Raw genomic sequence first — 11,681 nt, 5'->3', positions numbered from 1 at the left:
GGAGGTATAGATTGGACATCTGCAAAAACTACTTCACAGTTAGGGCGGCTAGGAGCTGGAACCAACTTCCAAGGGAAGTAGTGCTGGCCCCTACCCTGGGGGTCTTTAGGAAGAGGCTGGATGCCTACCTGGCTGGACTCATTTGAGTCCCGTTTCTTGTTTTGGGGTTTTGTTCTCCCGCCCTGGCGGGGGGTCGGGCTAGAAGATCTACTAGGTCCCTTCCGACCCTAAATCTATGAAACTATGAAACTGTTTCAGAGTTTACTGCTTTGCCTGAATTGCAGGTGTAGATGCACCCAGTATGACCAAGATTTCACTAGAACAAACTAATTATTTCTCCAATTGTTCATTATTTTATACCTTTTACCATCTCTCAGCTAATAATCAGAAAGCTTACAAAAACATTTCTGGTCCCATTGAATAAATGCTGGACTTCCTGATTTTACTGGCCAAATTCCTGTTGACATCAGCAAAGTACTTGGTATCCTATCTATCCATAGCCACCAGCAAATTTCAACATTTTACTACCTATCTCATTTTACAGGTAACGTGTAAACACTGATTGGATTCTGCTAGTGACTCTTAATTGGGTTTTGTTTTTGCAATATGGCCTTCATCTGCCAAGATCACAACCCTCATTACATCTACATTGTCTATACCCCTAAAAAGAAAATCACTGACAGTCAGAAGCACAAGATAAAACACCGACCCACTGATATCAGTGGGAGTCTACTAGTGACTCCAGTGGGTTTTCAAGATTTCACCCATATTGCATTTTCCTTGTTTAGAAAAACAAATCAAGCAGAGAAATGAAAATGGGATGATGCAAAAGGAAAAGCAAAATGCTGGTAAGTTTTTATCATCCTCCACATCTTAACAATGGTATGTTCATTTAATAACTTGGCTGGAGGCCTGAAATATAATTATATATAAACAAACAACAACTTTAAATGACTAAATCCATGGTTAGATTACAAAATTCACTTTTTCAATTCATGCCTTTAATAATGCATTACATTAGTTATTAAAACACACACACTGCTCAGTAATAGAGTGACTGAGTGCACCATAACTTATTGATTACATTTTGCCTCCAATATGATAACAGCTTAGTGGAAATTTATGTCTCCATTTTACCTCAATCATCACTGTAAATGAGATGAAAATCTCAAATGTTATATAAAAGAAACATAGGCAGACAAGGTTCTGTGGATAAATCTGATATCTTTTATTAGACCAACTCAAATAGTTGGAAAAGTTCTTAGCATATAAAAGAAAAAGATTTTCACAGAACAGGAATACCTGTTTCATACGAAATGGAAAGTAATCTTCATGGTTCCCTGAAGCAAACTATCCAGACAGGCAGTTATGATTCTTACAATTTTTTTTTTTTTTGCAATTTTGCTTGAACATTTAACTAAATAAATATCACAACTGCAAACCATAGAGATTTTTTTTTAATTCACTAAACTACACAGTGTCAGATTCAGTTAAGTTCTGTGGGCACCAAAGTGGGACTTGAGTAGAATTCAGGCATTTGCCTCAAAGATTCAAATTGGCCATGTGCCAGCTGTTTAAAAAAAAAAACCCTTAAGATATCTCTGTTTGTTAGAAACTTTGATTTTTGGACTACAAAGTTCCGTAGACAGACTCATCTGGTCTTATGAGCAGGGACCTACTTAATTCACAGATTTCACAGAAACCACAAAATCTGTGAAATCAACAACAACAAAAGAACTCTTAATAAAAATAAAATGCTAGCTTCCCAGTGGGAGCTAGCAGTCCTTGCTGCCAGGAGGAGAAGGCACTGACTGGTAGGGCAGCACAAAGGGTAGCAGACAAGATGGCTCCTGCTCCCTTGTCCCTCCTCCCCCTGGCAGGGCCTATCCGCCAGTCGGCACTGAGAAGTGGAGTAGGGTGGAGTGGTGTGAAGGGCAGCCAGCCATAAAGATAGTGGCTGCCCATTCATCCCTCCCCCTCCTCCCCTGATGCCTCTCCACCAATCAACGCTGATGGGTGGGATCTCTCCGCCAATCTGCGCCACGGGGCAGAGCCATGGCAAAATGCCTGCAAAATCAGCTCTGTGTGCCACTGTGATTTAAGTAGGTCCCTACTTATGAGCACATTCAAAAAAAATTCAATTCCTGGGGTGTGGACAGACATAACACTTCTACCTTTTCAATGTGTCGCTGACTGGGAACCAGTTCACAGGTGCCCCTGGACAGAACTGTCCACATGAACACTGCTAAGGGTTCGAGTAGAATCTCACTGTTTAGGGACTGCACTGCTGCCAAAGGCCACCAGAGGATGGTAGAGTACCCATGCCATCATGATTTCCAGAAATCAGTGCCAGGAGTTTCTCTAGGATGTCCCCAGAGAGGGAGAGAGCCCCAGATTGGGGCAGCAGGTTGGAGTGGACAAGTTGCCAGTTGCTGGGGGGGCTATGTGGCCCCCCTCCTTATACCTCCTCAGCCACCCTGTCAATTTCACCACCTTGCTACAGATCCTGGGCTCTGAGGTGCCAGTCACAACTGAGGGGGTATTGGAGGGGTTGCCAGGGGGCTGCCATGCTGTCCTCCACCCAACCCACAACCCATGCTTCAGTTTTCCTTCAAGCCTCACCTGCATAGTCCATGCCCTGTACTTGCTTACACACTACCAAACTCTGTGTGATGGTACATAGACATATGATGACCAGATATGTTGGGGGAAGGGGGCATGGAGAGGCCTTGATTCTTCATTCCTAGGGCCAGTTGCTTCGGGACTTCCTATAGACTTCTCCTCAATGCTGTGACTTTACAAGGTCTTTCCCTATAAAGCTGCTCAAGCCCTTTGCATTGCCAGCAGCTGCATAGAGATGTGCAAGCAGGATGGAACCTGTAGGGCAGGGCTGGATGTAAGGATGCAGCGCAGAGGGGGAGACATTCTGCATCCACTGAATTGGTTGGAATTGTATGGCAGCATTTTGCCAAGATGGAAAGATATGGAAACTGATCAGAAACAGAATCCCAAAACCCAGTTGCATTCAAAGGCATCTGGCATTATTTGAAAACATTTATGTAAGCAACACATTTGTTGTCATGCTCTTTCTGCTAACCAAGGACTGATTTAATTAGCTGAGGGTCAAAACTCAGAAAAGGCACTGTTTGAGGTCAAAGATGCAAACATCACTAAAAAAGTAGGCAGCCAATTGTAAATCAAGGTAGTGATGACAGATTGTAATTGTACTTGTAGTACTTATTTAACTTTACAGCTATTGCCTGGAACAGTTCTTGTCTGTGCTGGTTTTCAGTTTGACAGTCTGAAAGTTGTTGTGATGCCATGTCTCTGACCTAACTTATCAAATCCATCAGTTTATTTTGTTCTTGGTGAATCAAAACCTGCCACCTTTCAAACCACATTAGAAGCTCCATGAATCAGAACTGTTTTCAGCCACAAACTTAACTTGATCTTCAATGTTGCCCTGTTTTAAGAGATTGTATAGTTTAAGCAGGCACTGTGTGCTGGGTGTGATTTCAAGCTCATCGCACACAAAATGCTGGTAGTACTTAATATTCTTTGCATGATAATGGACTGTGTTAAACTATGAACTCCACCCAGTAAGCACTGATTCTGGTGGAAGTGCCACATTGTATTTAGATCCCCACTTTGATTGGCAATGGACTCCCTGTATCAAAGCTAATGGCCTGGACAATACTTGGATGCTTTTTTAGAAAAGAAAACCAGTCTATCCACATCAGGAAAACATGTGTGTCCGATATCACTTACTAAAGAAAGAATGTGTGCTTTGCAGGTAACATAAATTGCATTGGCCATCATTCCACATCAGAGAAAGCTTTGGACATATACATTGCATTATCGGACAGAAATGCTGAGATATTTCTAAAATCTAAGCTGTAGTTTACAACAGCCTTCATTACATCTTGGGCTACACTTAAAAAAATGTGTACATGTGAGTTGAACTGGCTCTATTAAAAAAACAGGCCAGTCACAATCTTTTCAGCTCTCAGGTACAAATAAAATGTGGAGTACATAGTTATCCTGTGCATCTGTTGTTTCATTTGCCACAATCAAAATTGATTCATATTCTGCCAATGCAGATTTTGTAGGCGGAACACGCAAAGCAATTACTCCTGGTAGATAATCCTGGCAAAATTTGTTTGCACATGAGAAACTGCCAGCATTTGGTACGTGCTTGTTGAAGTATTCTCTTGGTTTCGGGTTATCAGTTTTTTCCAAAAGTACATTGGCAGCAGTGAATGCCTCTACTAGCTTAAATGTAACTCTTCTTGTTAAACTGCTTGCAGTGGTTCTTTTAAGCACTGAGGACATTATTGTTTGTTTTTGGTTCTGACCTTCAGCCTGTACAGAAGCATTTTCCTTTATATGCAATTCAGTCTTGGTGATTAATGCTGGTTTTCCTCAATACATCCAGAATCACATCACAAGATGAATAAAACAATTTACCACTATCACAATGTGAAGTTCTTACATTACACAATCCTAAACTGAAATGTATTAAGCTTTTTTTGTCTTTTCACTCATCTTCAGGCTGCACCATTGCATTAAATTTGTTAAAAGATGGTGCTGAAACATTTTCACTTCACTGACTGATGCCTTTGCTTAATCTAATGTCACTAGCAGATAGAGGGTGTGTCTACAAGTGCATTTGATACAGGACCAGTTTCCTTGAGAGTAAACTACTTGTGAGTAAAGGCTCCTGGGCAGACATCTACACATGCAGGGACATGGAAGTACATTTGCTGCTCCTTGCAGCAAACTGAACCTGCTTCCTGGGGCCCTACAACGGGCCCCTGCCCCCACTAGGGGGAGCTTAAAGCTCTGGCCACAGCTGCCTGTAGCCAGAGGCCACTTTCTGGCCTGCAGTAGTGTGCAGAGCACGCAGGCAGCACACAGCAGCTCTTGTGCCGCAGCCTCTGCCTCTCCATGCCATGGCTGCTCCAGTCCCTGCCTCTGGTAGCAACACCAAATGCCTCAGGCTCCTATTGGCCATCATGCTGGCCCTGCTGGCATGCTGTACCAGCTGCCAGTTGGCCCATGGTGACCAGGGCCCTGCCAGCTGCCCCATGTGTCCACCTGCCCAGCCCCATCTCAGGGCTGCCACCACCACACAGCTGCTACCTAGACCCCATCCTGATGGCTGGACCCCAGCAGGGATACCAACAACAGGCTCCAAGCTGCCACCATCAGGGCTGTGCTCACCTTCCTGGGCTTCTAGCCGCTGCTCCCTCTGGACCCGCTGGCCCAGCCAGGACTGGTGGCTGCACGTCATCCAGCACACCTGGGACAAAAAGTAGTGGCTGGAGACATTCAGGATGACCCAAGCCACCTTCCTGGACCTCCTGGAGCAGCTCCATCCACATCCAGAACAGCAGAACACTGCCATGTGGCCGCCCCTCCCTGCAGACACCTGGCTGGCCATCACTCTGCTGAAGCTGGCTATACCTGCCAGCCTCCGCTATGTGGGTTACCTCTTTGGCATATGCAAGGTGGCTGCCAGGGAGGCCATCCTGCAGGTGCATGGCACCCTCCAAGATGTGCTCGGGCACATGGTGCTTCACATGCACAAGCCCCTGGAGGTGATGGCGGGGTTCCGCACCCTAGGATTCCTCCAGTGCATTGGGGTCCTGGACAGGACTGACATCCCTATCACCTGCCTGCCCCACAGCAACCACTCCTAGTACAGCCAAAGGGGCTTTCACTCCATTGTGCTCCAGGCTGCTGTTGACCACCATGGTGCCTTCATCAACATGAGTGCCAGTTGAGCAGGTGGTGCCCACAATGCCTGTATATTTTGGAACTCTGCCCTGCCAGCCCTGGTGCAGAGCAGGCGCTTTGCACCAGGGGTGTCAGACCTCCAGCTGGGCACCATGATGGTTCCAAACCTCCTCATTGGGGACCACAACTATCCCCTCCTCCCCTGGCTTATGCGGCCCTACACCAGTCAGCTGGACCACCGCCAGATCCACTTCAACTGATGCCTGGGCCGGACCCATAATCTGGTGGAGTGCGCCTTTGGCCACCTCAAGAGATGCTGGCGTGCCCTCACCACCCACCTTGAGTTCACTAAGGACAACATCCCCCAGGGTCGTCTTTGCAGTCTGCATGCTGCATAACATCTATGAGGCCTGGGGAGAGCTCTTCCTTCAGTCTTGGGTGGAGAAGGTTCAGCAGGTGGAGGATACCTGCAGGAGCACCAGCTGCAGTGGCAGCAACAGCAGTGCCCCTCCTCCCCCCTCACCGAGGCCCTAGGCGAACTGTACACCTGCTACCGGGGGCCAACGCACCAGGTATGAGAGGCACTGGCTGACCACATCCTCCTGCACTTCCCACTGCAGTCCACCTGGACAACAGCCCTCAGACCCCCATTTCACCGCCCACTCCCAGCACCACGCTCCCTGCAAACAGTTCTCAGAAAAACAATTTACAGCCCTCACAACAAACAGATTACTCCATCACCTACCAATAAAACACCCTCCACACCATGCAAACTATTTACAATGTGATTTTTGTCAGCCTTCTCGGGGTGGGAGGCCGTGGGATGCAGGCACCTAGGAGGCAGAGTCTGGGGACAGGTGGCCAGCGCCCTGGCCTCTGGCTATTCCCCTGTGGGTACACGTGCCGTGGTGACTCTGGCAGACGGGCGGTACACCCAGGGGTAACAGTGGTGCAGGTGGCTCCCCCTGGTGTGGGTGACTCCCCCTCCAGCAGCTGGCAGCCAGGGCCAGCAGGGCCAGTGCACAGCCCTGGCCCCACTGCAGGCAGCTCCAATTCCATGACCGCATGGAGCCAGGGCAAATGGTGGTGCTGCGCCCAGACAAGGGGGCTGGGTGGAGGGGGATCTGGGGTGGGGGCTGAGCAGGGGAACTAGGCTGTTGAAGGCAGCACTGGACTTCCACCTAGGCCCATGAGGGGGCTTGCTGGGCGGCAGGTGGCTGTCAGGGTCAGGAAGGGCTAGGATTGGGCCAGGGCAGCAGGCAGCACAAAAGCGACCACCAGGGCCAGGACGATGTCCAGCATCCAGCAGTCCTCTTCCATAGCTTGAACTGCCCTGGCCATGACTGCGCCCAGCTCCCACAGGGCACCCACATGCTCGTACTGCAGGGCCCGGAACTCCTGGTCCCGTACCCACCTCCTTGTGCTGGTCCATGCCTCCTCACACAGCAGCCGGGGACAGGGAAGGCCCTCCCCAGTGTGGGACTGGTATGGCCAACAGCTCCAGTCAGTCCCAATTGGCACTGATGGTGTGTGGCCCCTGGAAGACTCATCAAGCAATGGGGTGCAGTGTACAGGTGCCAAGGCAGGGCCTCCCCGCTTCCAGGAGGAGCTGGCACTACTAGTGGCTGACAAAGACATGGCCAGCCATGCCTCATGGCTGGGGCTGAGGCTGCAGAACTGTTGGGGCAAGCGCTGACCCAAGCTCCACAAGCTGCTGGTGGAGGTTGGAGGCAGGGAGCTTGGTGGGACGGGCTGCTGGCACTAAAGGGGCCCTCCCCCAGCAACATGTCACCATGAACAGGCCAGAACAGGATCTTAGACAGGCCACCCATGCAGCTGTACACAGCACAGCTGTGGCCTGGCTCCCAAGGTGCAAGGATGGCGTCCAGGTGCTGCATAAAGGGCATGTACTTGCAGGCACTCCCTGGCCAATGATTGTGGTTGGTGATGATGATGACCCACTGTGCCCACAAGGCCCTGATCATTATGCAGCACTGCCATGCCAACCAGTCATGCCTGTACTCCCATATCTGGCCTGATAGTTCTTCATAGACATGGATGTTGGAGTGCCGGCCTCGTGTGAATTGCCACTGCATCTCTGCCTTGCTCCACAGTGCCATGAGGTTGTCAGCCTCCTCCTGTGACCAGTTGGGGCCCTGGGTGGTGGTGTATGGCATCAGCAATGATGCCATAGGGGCTCCCACACTAGCTCTCTGGGTCTCCATCCAGCTGTCCCTGTGCTGCCAGGCCTAGGCAGCTGCCTGCTGTGCCCAACCCAGGAGCATGGCACAGGACTAAGAGCTGTGCGGCAAGGTGATGCCCTGCAGCACCTGCAGGATCTGGACAGGCTGCTTGGGGTTGGCTGCGGGTAGCTGGCACTGGCCCCAATGTCCAGGAGTTGGCCACAGATGGGCCTACGTGCTTGCAGGCCTGGCAACAGCCTGAAGCACCCTGCAGGGCTGGATGGCATGGGCCTTGCAGCTGCACAGCACTCTGGTGCCATACAGCGACACCAGAGTGCGGGCAGGCTGGCACAGGTAGCCCGTGGCCTGTGCAGGGGCAACAAAGGCCAAGAGTCCCCCCAGGCTCCCTGCTGTTGTGCCCTGGGGCTCAAACTGCCTGCAGACCTTTAAAGGGTCTGTGGCTGGGCAGCTCACAGAGGCAGCCCAGCCCTGAGACAGGAGAGGCTCCCAGCCCCAGGGCTGTAGCAAGTCCTGCCCCATAGTGGCAGGGATAACAGGGAGCAAATCTGCTCCCAGTTGGCGTTTACTGCACAGTAAGTGCTCACGAGTAAATCTGCCATTTGCATTTGCAGGTAGCCAATTTACTCACAAGTACTGAAGTTTACTGTGTGGTAAGTGTGTGCATGTGTAAACATGCATACTTACTGCACAGTAAACTGTACTATTGTACTGTAAAGTGTTTCGTGTGGATGCACCCAGTAACTCTCAATCATGTGATCTATAGCTGCAGTGATTGTTACATTGTTTTTGCATTGCAGTAAGCAATGGGACATTCTAAAACATCATATTATATGAATATTATGCTGGTGTGGTTTTTGGTTGCTTTTGCAGGAAACTGTGGCCAATGCAACATTTTCTGGCAATCATGGACAATGCCATTTGCGGTTTCTGTGAAAACTGTGAAACCACAAATTAAGTGGAGCCTTATCTGTTGTGTATGGACACAGGATATTGGTATATGGGTGCATCACTCCTTGAGTCAATAGTATGCAAAGAATGGACATTTTCTCAAATGGCCCTTTCTAAACAGATACAGAAAACAGTTAAAGGGAGCTTCTTTATGTGACTGGAAGCCTTTATTGATAGCATTGAAAGGAGACAAAAAAGAATATCAGGAAAAGGAAGGGCAGGAGTAGAGAGAGATTACACTTACATTTATAGATTACTTTTCTACTGTACGTTTACAGCCAGGAATATTTCTGGCCAAAGCAAATTTCCAACATATAATTTATAAAATGTTCACTAATATCGAAATGTGTATAACAGACTTCCCTCATATAGAGGCAAGTAATTCTTTAACAATGAGAAAGAGAGATGACTTAAAGTGACCTAAACACAATTTCCTTCAAATCACATCCCAACTGAAACTATTGAATGTCACCAAAATATCCATGTGATATATTCTAACCCATTTAAAAATACATCTACACAAAACTGTCTGCTCCAGCAATATTTGCCTACACTAGAGTAGCTACTGCTTCATCGTTCAATAAAAAGCACATTTTTCTAGTAACTCGCCAACTGTTCTTCCAGTAATCACAACAGAAACACAGTTCCTCCCCAAAATACAAGCACATTTAGGCTCCAAGGAAAAGCATCTCCCATCTGCACTCCAGTGCATTCCAAAATTCTTAGTGCTGAGGATAAGGCCCCAAAGCCCCCAGAGAACTAATTTTGCTTTCCTTTCACATCTCCTAGCATTGGTACAATCTTTCTCATCATTTGGTACAAATCTCTCACATCATCTCAAGCTCAAGAATCAGTGCTAGGCCTGTGAAATTTTCTGGAATTTGTCACATAGTAACTCAAATTGTCAGCTTTTTTCCAGCCTTTTCCTCAACACAATTTCACCTTCTTAGCTGGCAGATGGTTCAGCAGCCCTTCAACTAAAGTCCCATTTTTCTAGATGTACATATCAGTGTATCTCTTGAGAAGTCAGTCTCTCATTAATTCCTTCCATGCCTTCTCCTGAACAACCCTCATATTCCAGTCCCCAAGTAGACAAGACTAAAGAGTATTTCTGGGGGAAAAAGATTTAATACCATCTATCCCCACACACATGCTGGGCTCCAAACTGTGTGCAGCTGGCATTCAGAAAATACCAAGATTAAAACATGTTAAATTTGGCCATGAACCCAACAAAGGCTGGGCCACAAATAATATACATTCATTAAAGTAGATGAAGATGAGAGGAGGGCAAAAGCTCTCATTATGCTGCAAGCAAGGGGCATAGGAAGTAGGAATACAGTGCTGCCTATCCCAATACATAGAAAGGGGAGGGAGAGGAAACACTTGGTTCCCACACCCCCATATTTTACTGCTTGACAAAAGAAATCCCCATTACACTGGGAGTTTAAGTGTTTCCAGAGCACCTAATGATATACTGATCACTGGCTAAATATGTCTAAGTAATATGTGCACCTGACTTAGTAAACAGATATAGAGAGATGGAAAATAAAAATAAAACCACACTTTATATTTTCCAGGAATACTAATGTGAATCCCCTGCAGAAATCATCACTTGTACTAAGTCAGATTTAGCAGGTATTTTAGTGTGTATTTCTTCTCTATCAGATTCCTAGTTTCCAAATCCTTAATCATCAATATCCCACTAGAGGGATACTTTTTCAACCAGAACTAATTTCTGAGTATCCATGTTAAGCTCTTCAGAGCCACAATCATAATACAATTTCTTCCAGTTTTATTTAAACAATTTGCTTCTAGCCTGGGAATCCACATACCAAGCATAGGCCTGGAAGGATTTTCTGGGGATTTATAAACCTCTAACAATACCAGTTCTTATCACACAAGCTTATATACCTTGATGCTATTATTTGCCTCCTGACTCCCTAAACAGAATGCAGTTTGATTCCCTATGACTCAAATTTGAAATGCATATGGTAACAAATAGAAAAAAGTTACTCTATCTTTGTCTATCTTGCAGAAATCCAGAACTGGATATCATATTATTTTCACAACTTTATTTAGTTTCAATTATATATGGCAATTATAGTATTTAGTACTTATTTTGAATAAACAATTTCACACTTAAAAGACACTGACATCACAGTAGCATGAAACTTCACTATCACACTCAGCATCCTCACTCTTGATGGGAAGTGGAGAGACTGTTGGGAGTTTTTCCTCTAAAGGAAGCAACATTTTTGCATTTGTATAGTGGAAAACAGCAAGGCTCTAGCACAAATAAGTAACATGATTCTTTATAGCTATCTTCTGCTCATAATGCCTGTATGTTGCAATAAACACTTCCTTTCTTCCTCTGTCCTGTAACCTAATGGCCATATGGGGCCAGTGAAGCACTGAACTCTAAAACTCCAATGTGCTCTCTTGCTTTTTGACAGGTACCATATTTACCTGAATCCAAGATGACTCTGAATTCAAGATGACCCCCAATAATTAGATTCTATACATGAAAAATTATAAATGTATAATTTGCATTTGCTTCCTGCCATGTGCCCATCCGTGCCTCTGCTTGCTACCTGCCCTCTTTCCCCCAACCCCAGTGCCTGTGCCTACCCCACTACTCCCTGCTTCCCTCCCCCCCTGCAGCCTACCTCCCCTGTCCCTTGCCCCCCATACCTATGCCTGACCCCTGCTGCCTGCTCTCCATGCCTGTACCCTCATCCCATGCCTCTGCCACCCCATGCCTGTGGCTTGCTTCCTTAATCTCTGTCCCTC

General features: G+C 47.1%; 1 protein-coding gene and 1 long non-coding RNA gene across 2 annotated transcripts in view; one reads left to right on the top strand and one right to left on the bottom strand.

Moving 5' to 3' along the window:
- The window catches only part of HHAT (hedgehog acyltransferase), a 323,485-nt gene that overhangs the window by 201,050 nt on the left and 110,754 nt on the right, over positions 1 to 11,681 (bottom strand). The window lies entirely within an intron of this gene.
- The window catches only part of LOC109296821, an 18,984-nt gene continuing 10,913 nt past the window's right edge, over positions 3,611 to 11,681 (top strand). The window contains exons 1-2 of the long non-coding RNA XR_002097071.1: positions 3,611 to 3,621; positions 4,888 to 4,891. This is a non-coding gene — a long non-coding RNA (uncharacterized LOC109296821). The remainder of the gene's footprint in view (positions 3,622 to 4,887; positions 4,892 to 11,681) is intronic.

Source organism: Gavialis gangeticus, unplaced genomic scaffold (assembly GCF_001723915.1).
Source record: "Gavialis gangeticus isolate Ggan-Ray unplaced genomic scaffold, GavGan_comp1, whole genome shotgun sequence".
NCBI classification, from domain to species: domain Eukaryota; kingdom Metazoa; phylum Chordata; order Crocodylia; family Gavialidae; genus Gavialis; species Gavialis gangeticus.
Note: the sequence above shows the minus strand (reverse complement) of the source record. Positions and strands in the feature narration are given on the sequence as shown.